Genomic DNA, 14,275 nt, shown 5'->3' with positions numbered 1-14,275 from the left:
GATATTAATGAACTGTTTAATATTCTGCTATGGAAGAGATGCAGTGATTTTGCTGTTGACACTTTTGCATGGAATTAAAGAGATCTGGTGGTTGTTTTACTCGTTTGTCTTTGTTCCTGAAAGACTTTTCAGTGTCATCAGATTTGGTTTTGTAACCTAAGAGATATTTTACAGACATGCAGACAAGAAAAAAATGCTTCTTTTTCATGAAATTCATTGGTATTCAGAACATGGTCCTTTGATGAATTAGAAATTTTGGCTAAAGCTTTAATGAGATTTTTATTTCCTGAACTTATGTTGGAAAATGTGTAGGCTCCATGATTCACAATTCTGAATAAGTTTGGGTGTTTTGTTTTGTTGCTTGTTTTTTTTTTTTTCTCCCAAGAAAATTTCTGGCTCATTGTTTATGACTCAATATTTTATTGATTTGTGAGTTGAGAAGTTCACAATGAAGGTGGAACAGTTTAGAGCTATAGATCTTTACTGCATGGTCTGCATTGACATGCTTGCTTGCTACATTCAGGTAAGCATTCGCAATTCAAGGTTACACAGACAATACTGTGGCAGAAATAATACAGATAGCTGCAGAATTGTTGTTGTAGATGCACCATTACATTAGATGTCTGCTGTTTTATTAGTGCTTATTTGTTAACACCAAATCTTGTTTGCACCTGTCCATATACTAAATACCTACAGTGAAGCAGTGTTGGAGGGAGAAGGGCAAGGCAGGGATCCTGGAAGCCTAGGCTCGCAGACTGCTGTGTGAATTGTTGATATTGTGGTGTTCTTTGGGTGTACTTATTTTGTGAAGCACAATGGCATTGGTAGTAGAGCCTTTACCTCTTTGATGTAGGAGAACCTCGGGAGCCTCTAACAGAGGTATCTACAGAAATGTAGATATCTTTTTTCTGACTCTTATCTTTTTTAATTATGCAGTATTAGTCAGTACATGTAAGTTCCCTTTAAGTTTTCAGCTAATGATACTGTAATGTCAGTGGGTTGTATCTGAGACTGGTATTTTCAAGAAACTGTGCTGTGAGTGTAGACAAGCAGATTTACATACTTGCTGCATAAATGTAACTAGATAACCATTTGTATTTATTTCATGTTTAGTAAAATCTTTCATCATGTGGCTGGTTGTTTCATTGCACATGGACAAGTAATTTGGGAAGCTTTCTACAAGCTGTCATTGAATGGTCTTAGATTTTATAACCTTACTTGTGTTCCTGTACTACGCTACTCACAAAAATTCTCATAACTCAGAAGCATTTGATTCATATGACTTACCACATTCTGATAACTTACATGTGTTTCAGTGTGTTAAAAGTAATAGGAATATTCAAGTATATCATTGTAGCTTGTCCTTAATTTACTTAAAATCAAAGTTTTTCAGGGTCACAATGCTTACAGAAATACTTTGGTGTTGACTGAAAAGAAGGGTGTATGAGTATATAATTTTAGCAGTTACTGAAAACTTTTGAAAGAACAATTCAGTAGCAATAAGACTTTTTTTTGCTGCAGAGCCAGCAAATAGATAATGAACTTCGGGCAGTGTTATGTATCTTTGTATTTAACTGTGAGTGTTAATAGTATGGGACATTATCTAGTAGTTTTCCTTATTATATCTAAGGAATTATTTTTAAGGTATTTTCCACATCATTATAGTGATACAGCTGTTGATGTGGAGGAATGTTCTTGATCAATATTCATTTTAATACACATTAATGAGTGGAAAATTGAATAGTGGTTCACACTCCTGAAGGTATTCTTCTCTTCAGGTACACAGCTGGAGGGTGACATTGCTTGAGGCACTATTGGTTGCACTGGGTACTGTTGCGGGTGGTGATAAGCCACGCTAAAGTCAGATGTTCCCACTAAGTGGAACTACAGTGTGCTTATCCTCCATCACATTCATTTGTTTTTCTAATCCAGATATATCTTATTCAAAATCACTATCCTAGATTTTCTACTTTTCTCGATTCATTTCCCTTTGCTTCCTGGATCTCGTATCTAGCTCCATAGAGACTACCCCTTGACTTTCCAGTCTTGCCTTCCATAGTTAAGTTTTTTCCTGTCTTCTTTTCCCTCTACCACTTTTGGGGATTAGATTTTCACTTATGCTGTGGGTGCCTAATCTATTTAGACTTCTCTGATCCTTTATCCTGTTGAGTTTTTGTTTGTTTGTATTTTAAGACTCATTTTCTGTTGTGTGCAGCTCTGTGCTCTGTTTTTGTGTTGGTATCTGCCTGGTGGAAACGCCTCTCATTATAAGTGACCTCCTTCTCCTGCTATATTTTTCTCGCTTGCGGTTCAGGATATCAGAGAAGAATAACAATGTTTTTTACAGCTAAGGTCAGAGGAGTAGGGAAATTCTAGGCATCTAGCCCAGCGCAGAGCTCCTCACTCTGGAGCAGCATGCTATTATGTCAGTTGCAAATGATGTCACTTTTCACTGTTAGAAATAATGTCAGATATTAATTGAGATTGTAATCTAATATAGTTCAATGTTTGGAGATGACAAGATATGTTTGGACTGTTTAAAATTGCGGTACCATCTTATCTTGCAAACCCTGCAATCTGTTCTCAACTTTTTGAAAAGGAAATATAATGTATCTGCTTACTGCTTGAAGCTTCTTTTCCTCTGCAAAGTCTTTTCCAGAGAGAAGAAATTTACTGACTGGATATTTCAATTCTTATTAATGTCTGTATATTTTTAATTTTTGAGCCCAGAAATCTGAGCAATCTGTGAAAACTGTCCGTGTACCCCTATTCTGTCTATTTGACACGGGCAATTTTAATATATGACAGATGTTTGAAAGGTAAAACACTTTTTTTGGTGATTAGTTTTGCCCTGATTGGCAGATTTAAAAATAAAACTAAAATATTGTTTTGACACACAACAGGAGGAGAGTCATATAATCTATATTTAGTGCCTCTTTCATATGGTTTATAATGATTGACTCTTGGGCCTTATCTTTCTGAAAATGTCAACTGGTGCTTTCTTCAAAAGTGTTCTTAGGTCTGCAGCTTTTGTTACAATGTGGTTCATGTTTTTCAATCTCTGTATCAGAGTATTAAGGAGTAGAAAGAAGGGGTCCGTTTGTTTGGTAGCTTTCCATTGTTTTTTCCATGCAGATATATTGATTACGGAAGTAAGTTGGGCTGATTTGGCTTTTATATGAGGGCAGGAACACAAGATGTTTGGAGACCAGCACTCTGTATGGCCGTGCCCGCAGTGCCTTTTGAGCGTAAACTCAAAACTACGGCGAGCACAAACCCACCTTGTGTTCATAATCCAATCTGAGTTGAGTTTGGCTTCGGTCATACGAAAGGAGGGGAAACTTGAGCCTGCAAGGCTGAAGTCAGCCCCTCGCGTCCCGTTAGCCTGCCTGGCTGTGACCACGGTGCTGCTTCCCCAGCCAGGTCTGCTGTCCCGTGTCACAGATTGCCTTGTAGCGATGTCACCCTCCTGCCATTGAGCAGAACAGGTCACTGGGCTCTACCCTACAGCCTGGGGAATTCCTGCGCCAGACAGCCATGCGGCGGCTGGAGACAGCAGAGCTGCTGGCTCCGACTGTGCTGCAGTGCCGGCGCCTGCCCACCACGTCCCCCAGGCAGTAGCTGGGTGCTGGGGGAACGGGAAGGGGGATGGCCTGCTTGGCGTGCATTCGGTCAAGTGGGGGACCAGGCTGTGCAGGGAGGCGTAGGAGGTGACAGTAGGTTAATGCTGTCTGCATACAAGATTATCGTTGTCCCCAAATTCTGATATTGTATCACAACACAACATTTGAGATGCCAGTATTAGCACGATACCAAAATATGGTACTGTGGAGCCAAACTAGTGCTATTGCAACCTCCCTCGTAACATACCTTTACTTTTAGATTAGAAAGGAAGCCCACAGGAGCATTTTTTTTCAGTCAAATGGACAAGAAAAAACTACTTGTTCACATCCAACCCCTACTAAATTTGTGTTTTTCATTTGTTTGTGTTAGCTATTTTCTGGATTTATCCTGAAGGAGAAGTGGAATTACTGAATTAATGCCCAGGAAGTGAGTATCCTGTGTTACATACTCCAGGCCAGAAGTCCTTCATATATGGTGAGAAAACTTCTTCCTTTGTATTTCCAAGCTGAGTTCCAAGTGCAAGTATTTAGTATTATTTAAATGAGTTTTTTGTAAAAGCTGTCCATTTTTCAGCTTTCAGTCTAATGCAGTCTGAAAGTGTGTGAATTGTGGCCACAGTGTGAGTTTAAGGCTTTGGCACATAGGTTAGTGAATTATGTATTTTCAGAACATAGGTCTGTGTGCATTTAAAGACCATACCAACAATAATAACTTTAGCAATAATGATAATCACAATTTTTTCTGGGGCAGTTGCAGCAGTAAGTGATCTGCCTGTGTTAATAGCCACAGAATATGTACATGATCTCTGCCTGAATATGCATTTTTTTCAGGGAGAAGCTTTGTTCCAGACTCTTATACTGTCCTGGGAGAGTAATTTCTGAAAATACGATATAAATGCAAATCTATGTTTAAAAATACTGAAACAACTGCATATATTAGCTGACTGCTTGCTACGGTATATTGTTTCCTCAGTAAGTTTGCTGATGATGTAGACAGTGTAGTTTTATTTTGATGTATTCAAATATAGTATGCAATATTACTTATGACAATATAAGATTTTTTCTTCATTATCTAGCACTGAGCATGCTTTGCTTCTCTGTCATCAGTGCTATGGTGGTCTACTTGCACAGTTGAATTTTGGCCAAAATAACTTGAATTGGAGGGGTGGGAGGTGAGAAAGAAGGCTTCTCTTCACTTTTTGCTAATAGTATAGACAGGTTTGTGGAATCACTGCAGCAAGTTTTAAATGATGTATGAAATGAAAAATTCCTGTCTGATGCACAGAGCAAATACAGCCATTGCTGTCTATGAAATTGCAGCTGCAAGAGGCTATTTGTTCTGTTAGTGTTTCAGACATGGCAACTTTTAATTTTTTAAAAAACTCTTATGCTTTTATGTGAAAGACTTGCGTCTTTCACAGAAACACAAATTTGTTAGAAAAAATCTTTTAAGATGCTGCATCAATTAATATCCTAAGGAAGTTTTCTAGGGTTTTGTATGTTTTTGTTTGAGCCTAAGCAGCATTACTTTACAGTATGATGTGGATATGATGATGGTGGTGAGAATACTTTGAACTTTCCTAAAGTGAGAATTTTAAAAGCTGAATGATAGGATTCAAGACCAGGAGTCCAGTGAAGTAGTTTATTTGAGAGGTATAGTGAGTTTAGGAACTAGAGTGGAGGTAAGAGTGATATCCAATGGGGAATCAGGTGTTCAAGTTTTGTGGGGTGTGTCATATATTTGCATGGTTGATACAGAGTAGGAACTCTTGGGCGGTGATAGAGACACAACCTTCTTTTCCAGTTTTCTGTCTTAGTCACCCAAACTTTTCCCGTGCACTTAATGACATATGGTTCCTGTGGGGAAAAATGAGATTATTTCAATTAAAGCATACATATGAGCATCCAAAGTAACATTACCCTGATGAGTTAAACATTTGTATTTCCTAGCATTTGAGTTTGATACGTCTGTTTCATCCTGAAAAAGTAGTTTTGAAAGTTTATTTAAAGAACGTGTGCATAGGTAACTACATACATGTAAAATATACAGAATTATGTGTATGTAGTGTAAGAACACAATGTAAAAAATGTGTCCAGGTAAGAGGGCACTGTGGCTGATAAAAGTATTTGTATATTCTGAAAGAGAAAGCTTGGAGTTACTTGGCTTGCTGCCTAGGCTTTTTCCTCTGAAAACATCAGCTGCTTCTTTTTAAAATATATGTTAAACTTACCTCCCAGGTACATCTATTTACACTTTGTTATAGACTTATGGTTACAGTAGAAACTATATATTAATTAACTGTTTTTAATCTAAATTTTCAAAATCCAATAAAATTCTTTAAAACCATGAGAAGTTATAATCCAGTGGTGTCAGTTAGTTTCAGGGTCTTTTCTCTAGTGGCCTTACTGCCCTACTGCTAAGTCTGTCCTCATTTTTCCTATGCAATATTTCAGATAACCGTGAAAGGGTATGAAAAACCTGCTATACTTTTCTCTTTCACAAAGCTTACCTGTGACAGAAAATCTAAAAAATTGGCTCTGATAGGACACCCATGTCAAACACATATCAAATGGCAGTTGTGTTGTTAAAGGCAAAAAAACCCCCCAACACCATGATGAATAATATTTTGTTGGATGAAAACACCCCACCCCCCCCACGAAATCTTGAAAGTCTCAAAGATGCAAAAGGGTTTCTGTATCATTTATGATTCATAAGTGGATCAGTGTTATTAAAATCCACAGGAGCCCTTTGTTCATTTAGTCAGTCAAAGAGCTGCCCATCAGTCACTGTTCTATGCAGGAGCATCCTTCTGCAGATTTCAACTGTTTTTTCAATAACTCCTTGGTGTAAAAAAAAAAAAAAAAATCAACTAATTATGCCAGTGAAGTACAAAGATTATTAACTCTAGAAGATTTTTGCATCTTAGTTTTATAGATGACCAGAAGTGATCTCTCAAGCACAGGAAGCAAGTTATAGTACCTTTCTGCATAGAGTCTTTGCATATGTATGTCTCCAAGCCTCTTATCATATAATTTTGTTGTGTTTTTAAATTGCAAGTTGTCAGGATTTTTTACATTAATATTGAAAACAATTAATACTGGAAGGAAAATAATTTTTATATTGTGCTATCAGGTTTCTTAGGAGAAAACAGTGTCTGAAGAAATTGAAAGCACTTTCATAAATCTTGCCTCATTGTTTATTTTAAATTTTTTTTAGTATTTCCACATTGTGTTTCTGTTCTCTAAAAATGTGTACTTTCTTACAGCTTTGCTGTTCTGCTATGCTCATGCAAGCAACCTTTTAAGTGGTTAGAAAGAAAAAAGATTATAAGAAGGGGACAGCGTACAGATGGCTTTTAAAGCTGGCGTCTAATTTGTGTGTTTTCATGATAGTCAGTATTGCCCTTTTCTTAGTTTCCCAATAGTGTTTCCTTCATTCAATATCTGGGACTTCAGAACTGCCTGACTGATACACCTAGTTGAATTTCCCATCTTCTGCGCTATCCTGTCAGAGCAGGAGTGGAAAACTCAATGAAGTGATGAACGAAAACCTAGATCCACTGATGTTAGATCGTACTCTCATATCACCAATGTTTTTTATGCCCTCCTTTCTCCAGGTCTCCCAAACCAGGATCCCAGTCTGCGCTTCTGGTATTTCATTCTCTTCCATCACACACAGCTGAACTCCCTGCTGCAGTTCCTGCATGTGCAAGCCTGTGCTCTCGCTCTCCAGCAATCTGTGTTGTTCAGGTCTGCTTCTTTGCTGAGGATCGGGTTCAGAAACTTCTGTAGGCACTGTGGAACAACCCACTGCTGTTAGGTAGTGTTGTCGCCGTGTCAGCAGGAGTGGGTTGTTCAGAGCTGCCGACTGCCTGCTTCCTAGTGAATACCACCGCTGTAGCTGGTCGGGGTACCTGTTTGCCAGGAATCAGCTTTTACAAACTGCAGTTACTGTACACTCGGTTGTGGTCACGTAACTGCCATTTGGCTGGGACACAGCAGTCAGTTTCTGACACCTGATTCTTGGCGAGTACTTCTTTGCAGTGTTTGCTTATCTCAGAGTAAGCAGTCACAGAGAAGTGGCCACTGCACATAGCTTAGTAACAGGGGGGAGCAAGAGCTGGTCTGCTCAGTATTCCTGGTATCTTCAGTCTCTCAAGCTCCTGCCCTTCTTCCTCTGTTGCAGTAGTTTACAACTCTTTGATTCTTATAATGCTCTTCTCACACCTGCCTTTTCCCAAACTCCTTTTGTCATCACCTCAAAAAGTTCTTGAATCGAGAGCCCCTGTAGGTAGCCCCTTGAGTGAGCAGCCAAGGTGGGCGGTTGTAAGCTGCTGTAGTCATCTTTCAGCTTCTGAGTAAAGCTGGCAATGTTTATACAGGGGAAAAATCAGAGCATCAGACAGAACATTTTTGTTCTCCTCTTCTCTTTTCTTCAAGTTGTCTTGGGTCAAATTACTGAATTTCTTTGTATCTTGGTCTTACTCCTTGTTTTGAAATCTGTAGAGGGCAATTCTTTTTTAAAGTATTGATTATTGTTTCAAGTATTTGTTAGCATATGAAAATGTGGTTTGTTCTTATGAGGAAACTGTTCTTCATTCCAGATTATAATTGTCTTTTGGCCTTCAAAGTTGAAAATTAAGGTGTTGCCTTTATGTTGATTTAGTGTAGAAAACATTTTTTATGTCTTATTACAAATATTAATTAGACTTTGCTTTACTGGAAATGGGTGATTTTTAGAATGCATATACTGCAGAAAAAAGAAATAAGGTGTAGAGTGATAGTTGCAGGGCAATTATATAGTAGACTGTGATAAAATAAGGAGCAATAGCATGAGTAAAACAGATAATCAACCTTTTTTTTACTAAAATTGTTTGACATAAAAAAAGGTCTGCTTAGTTACTGCAAAACATTTAATACTGAATCAATGGTTTTGACCAAAATTGGGTGTGGATATTAGTCTCTGAAAACCCAATAGAAATAGCATTAGAAATTGTGACTTAAATTTCTAGCATGAAAAAACAATGCTTATAAAGGAAAAAGTTTTTATTCTCTGTGGTAGCCAATAGATTGCTTCGTCTTACTGTCATTTAGCTGAGCTTCAGAGCTGCTTATGGCAAACCCCAAATCCTTATATTTGTTTTAAATGAAATGGAAGAATAAAAGTAGTCTGCTATTTAATTTCTGCTTTATTTAAAAATGGCAAAATTTTGGAAATTAAAAATATTTATTGGCGAAACCATCCGGACTGATGAATTCAAGAGCTTGAGTGTTGGAAAATCAGGAAGTATGTTGCAAGTCAAAGGTAGAAATGCTATCTGGAAATTGCATTCTAAGCAGAAGGGAAGAACTTGCAGGAATGTGCTGTCAACCTACTTGCAAAAGAAACTGTCCCCCAAAAAACCCCTGCATGCACACTGTTCTACCCCCCCCCCCCCCTTCGCCAAGACAGAGTAATGGGAAGTTAATACATAATGGGAAACAAGTTACAAATTATAGTAATCAAGTAGAACAAAATCATTGTTACGAAAAGAAAAAAAGTAGTCAAAGGTTCCATAGTCTCATAACCGAAAAGACAAGAACTAGCAGAGTGTTAGGATGGGCTTAAGGATAGCTCAGGCTTGTTCGAAACTTCAGTACTAAAAGGGTTAATGTGCTTTCAGTTAGGGAGATGGTAGTGTCCATCCAAAAAATTTGAAAGGACTGCCACGTAGAACTGTATGTTCTGTATTACAGACTGATTTTCTTTCATGTAAGAAGAATACTGTGGCAACGTGAAGGAGACAAAGACAGGAAACTTCAGGGAAAAAGGAATAAAATGAACATGCCAAAGATTGACTGTTCCAGAAACATTTAGTTTCTTCCTCTAATACTAAAAAATATTATTAGTAAAAAGTGCTGCAGGCTTGTCCTTTCTTGAGTCCTGTAGAGCGACTGATACAATGACACCATGGAAAATATTTTTTGCAAAAGTAGAAGATTGTTTGTAAGAAGTGTAGTGCAAATAAAAGAGTTTTTGTGTGGTGAAAATGAATTTATCAGGCTGGATGGAAGTTACTTGTTCCTCAAAGATCAACCTTTTTTTTATACTTCTTACTTGTAACTCTTCTAGAAAAACCACACGTGGGTTACTGAAATTGGGCTGAAGACTCAGTGCTGAGAGATGCTGTTAATAGAGTGAAAGTTTGGAACATTAAATAGGAAGAACTGGATGACTTTGAAGAAGTAATGAAAATAAGGTGAAATCTAATAGATTCTAGTAAGAATAGCTTCTGCTGTTAGCCGAAAGTATAGCATTTGCTAGGGATGAGGGGGTGTTAGCTGACAACTGTATGACTGTGCCACCAACATGATGTGTTAGTGAAAAAGCCAAGTGCAACCCTAGGACACATGAAGGAAAAAGTAATTCCAGAGAGGTTAGCAAAATACTAGTGCCATTGTAATAGCAACTGGCAAGAGCTCATCTATTTACAGAGGAAAAATGTGGCAATGTGAAATCAGGACTATCTTTTAGTTGGAGAATAGTGCACAGGGGATCTCTATATCTAATCATTACTCAGGCCTGTAACAATTAACATTGAGTCAAGACTTTGTTTTTCTTTAACAAGGAAAGTACAGTAGGTCATTTCTCCTAATGATGCTCTCTGAAAGTGTTCGATATAAATGATTTGATAATCTGACAAATAGGAAGAATAACATGAAGTGTAAGATTAGTTTTATTTTTTTTCTAATGAAATGTGTTAGAGATACTATGACACTGGTAGCAGGTGGAAGAAGAAAACAGTTCTTGAACTCTTTACTGAATTGATATACTAATCAGAATGACTTTTCCAGAAAAGAAAGAAGAGTCTCATTTTGCTTGGACTCTATCTTTCCTATTTTCCTTTTTCAGAAATAGAAGATTAGGAGGTGTCTGCACCAATGTGATAAAATGTTCCCGCGAAATTGTATTGTATTTTCGCCTTGAGTTGCTGGCGAAATGAAGTTGTTCACTTTCAGTGCTGCTTTGTTTTTGACCCCTTTTTGTGAATTCTCTGAGGAAAGAAACATATTCCCATCTTTTATAGTAATCAAATTTATCTGGCATCTCTCAGCCTCTTGCATTACTTATGCTACAGTTGGCCAGCCTTGGGAAGGCTTTAGCGGGTTTATTTATTTATTGTTCTAAAGTGAAGGTTTTTGACTTGAGGTCCCCATATGATCCTAGGGGATTTTAAGAGAAAAACTGAAAGTGCTTTCTGCCATTATTTTGATATAGTTATTTTCTGTGAAACTATTTAAAAAAACCCCACACCACCCAAAACGTAAACAAAAACCCCATGTGTCCAAAATCCCAAAGAAACATTCAGCTATTGAGAGCAAGAAGAAAAAACTTCATTATCTTAAGCTGTGTTGGAAATGTTCTCATTTCATTGTGAGAAGGTCAGTGAAGCTGATGTCATTGCATTTGGTTTCAGTGTGAATTTCAGTTTCGTAATTGTCTGTATGTGCTAATGAAATTTCTTAAACATGTCTAACAGCTTTTAATGTCCCTGTGTTTAGTAAATTGCATCACAACCTGTAAATATTAGCTATCTGGGGCTAGTTGCTATGAGACTAGAAACACCCTTAAATCTTACTGAAGGCAGAGGATCTGGGCAGTTACATTCCAGTGGAACCAGGCAGCTTTTGTAGTTCATGTATTCAGTGTTTTGCTCTATAAAGCATTGTGAAAAATAGCACTTGCGTGTTCATGAAACATAGATGAAAATTCAGCATAAACAAAACTGGCCCTTGTCCTGTTGGTTGATGGCATTTGTGGGAAGCAAAGTGCAGTTGTGTAAGAATGATATACAGTGAGGCATATATAGTAAATATATGTATGTTAGATGTATAATCAGCAAGCAGTCTTTTCGCTCTCCCCTTCTCAGTCAAATGGGACATGATGCAAACCCTCCTGGACAAATGACTTAACAAAATTTCAAGCTTCTTACAGGCACAGAGTTTACAGCTGGCTATTATTTTGTTAATATGTTTTGCTTTTTGAAATGTCTTTTAAAACAAGCAAACAAATACATTTCTAGCTGAGTTTATTTTCAGGAAGTGAAGTAAGTTTGAACATCAAGATTTGAATGTATAAAACAGAAACACTGAAGGTGCCCTGTGGCATACAGCAGAGATTAAATGAAAGCAAAGCACTAATAGAGAAATGGGTAGTTTTTTGTTTAAAGGTAAAACAGTGGTTTTTGCAGTGGTGCACTTGCAGCTTGAGTCTGCTGAAAACAGCCAGTGGGGAAAGAAGCAGAAAGGAATTGACAGTGTTACAGCAGGAAAAACTCTGTGTACTGAAAAAACTGGGGTTTATTGGCTGCTGCTTGCCAAAGAGGTTCCATAGAAGGTGTGAGATATGCTGCATTTAGATATTTTAATTAGTCCTGAAAAGTGTAGTTTGTTCAGTAATTTAATATTATTGTAAATATTATTTATAGACATACATGAACATGCATCCCATTTCAAATATTTTGCCTCTTTTCCAAAGGACTTTCTTAAGGTACTGCTTTTGCACATTGTACAATAAACAGGACATTTTCACTTATCACAACGTTGGTCTTAATGTTCACTAGATTTAAAAACAAACACAGCTTTTATAAGAAGTCTCAAATGTTTAACTCATCTTTGGAATATTTTTGAAGATGTACCCCACAGTATTGACTGTTAGAATCTTGGCCAAAAAAGGGAGCAGCCTCTATTATAAAACACAAGGATCACACAGAAAACATGTTGCAATAGTATTAAGTTGAAATGGAAATTGAAGACAAGAAACTCAAATTTAAGACAGACTGTCAATCAGAAAATCAGCCTGAAAAGTATCAGTAGAGATCTGAGAGTAGTGCATTAATATTAGTCTTCTGCCTCAGCTCAGTGTAGTATCACCTTAATTTTTTTGCGGTTTAGAATAGATTCTCCAGGCTGTTCTTTAAACTAGGTTTAGACAGAGGGAAACTAGCAAAAGGCAAAGAAAAGCAAAGAAAGGTAGTGCTACATAAAAATAAGATTTTTGCTGAAAATGCTTTGTCTTTTTTTGAAAACCCATTTCTTTTAGTAGAATGCCTATTGACCACATTCAACTTTGTCACAGCTTCTTTTGTAACTTCTGTTTCTATTGCTGTTTGTTCATCAATTTATTTCTATATTTGAAAAAATGAAACGCTGATTATAAGGGAAATAAAGCTGTGCTGGGGTATCATCAATTATTTTGCTTTCAAATACGATTTATTTGACTAACAACCTTAAAAGCTTTGACTGATTTAATTTTATTTTATGCTTATGAAATCCACAGAAGGCTGACCTAGCCATCTTCCTTATCTTCTACTCTGTAAGTCCCAAATGGTATTCCCCCTCTGATTCTTTGATATTATGAAATTTTTCTTAGAGGAGTAAACAATGATAGTAAGAAAATGTTCATATTACATTTTAGATGTACATACCAGTGTAGAGGGATTTTTATTGCAGGAGAAAAATCAAATCCTTGTCACCTAAACTGCTAATTATGTTTGATAAATGTATGGTATATATTTAATGCAAAGAGAATTTAGGAAATAATACACCTTGTGTAATTACAGCGACCGAGCTACTTCCATCAATCTAATTTTTCTGATTCAGGTTCATTTGCATTGCATTATTTTTATTAAATGAGCTTTCAGTGGAAGCCCTGCTCTCTGTCAAGAAGAAGAATCAAATACTGAAATATTTCAACGTGCATAAATCCAGTTTGCACATCACATGCATCATGCATGGCTGCTCCATCGCAATAGGAATGCATACACATTCATAACAGACATGCAACCATGCACAAACACGGCCATTTCACACAGGTATTAAATGTAGCAGCTGAAAAAATGTGCCTGTACATAGTAAATATATGTAACTTCCTGTTATCTTTGGTTGTCTATGCATGTACACATGGTTGATTGGAATCACTACAGTTTTCTAATGCTGTCCTCAGTGCAGTGGAAGAATTTGGTGCAGTGGAGTAGGTCCTGAAACCCCCTCCCATTGGGAAGTTGGTTATAGTTCCTAAACGTATATTCTAAGGAAAACTGGGCTTCCTCTTGTAACACTAGTCTGGAATGGTCTTGGTTCTCCTAACCTGATTGTATACTCTTGTTCTTCTAATGTTTTCCAAGTAGTAATCAAATCATGTTCTGAGCCATTTTAGTGGAATTGTACTGGTTACTGTGTAATAGAATAATTTGCCTATTCAACAGAGTAGGCTATTCCCTCTCTCTTATAAAGTGAAATAAATGTGTGATTGGGATAGGCGAGAAGAGAGAGAAAAGGGACTCTGTTCCAGGCATGCATAAGTTTCTGTATCAGAAATGGAATTTTGTGCATTTCTACCTGTTAATGCAACTTGCCCAACTCCACCCAGTATGTTACTGTTCTGACAGTTTTACTCTAAACAAGAAGATCTGATCATTCTGCTCCCCCCGCTTCCCTTTTGACACAAAACTGCTGCTGATCCAAAACAAGATACTTGTGATGTTAATTTGTATCCCAGAAATGGAGTAACTGTGTAAAGATAACTATCATATCTTTCTCTTTCTGTTCTTTATATCTTTGCACATTTTCTGTCTTTTTCATCTCTGCAGTACTTTTGTGCTGTCACTGTT

At 37.1% G+C, this 14,275-nt stretch overlaps 1 protein-coding gene across 1 annotated transcript in view; it reads left to right on the top strand.

The window, feature by feature from the left end:
- Window positions 1-14,275, top strand: part of ZFHX3 (zinc finger homeobox 3) — a 665,450-nt gene that overhangs the window by 214,784 nt on the left and 436,391 nt on the right. Inside the window, exon 3 of the mRNA XM_069793179.1 lies at window positions 3,994-4,098. The gene's annotated coding sequence lies outside the window, so the exon portion shown is untranslated. The remainder of the gene's footprint in view (window positions 1-3,993; window positions 4,099-14,275) is intronic.

This window comes from Haliaeetus albicilla, chromosome 10 (genome assembly GCF_947461875.1).
Source record: "Haliaeetus albicilla chromosome 10, bHalAlb1.1, whole genome shotgun sequence".
Classification (NCBI taxonomy): Eukaryota; Metazoa; Chordata; class Aves; order Accipitriformes; family Accipitridae; genus Haliaeetus; species Haliaeetus albicilla.
Note: the sequence above shows the minus strand (reverse complement) of the source record. Positions and strands in the feature narration are given on the sequence as shown.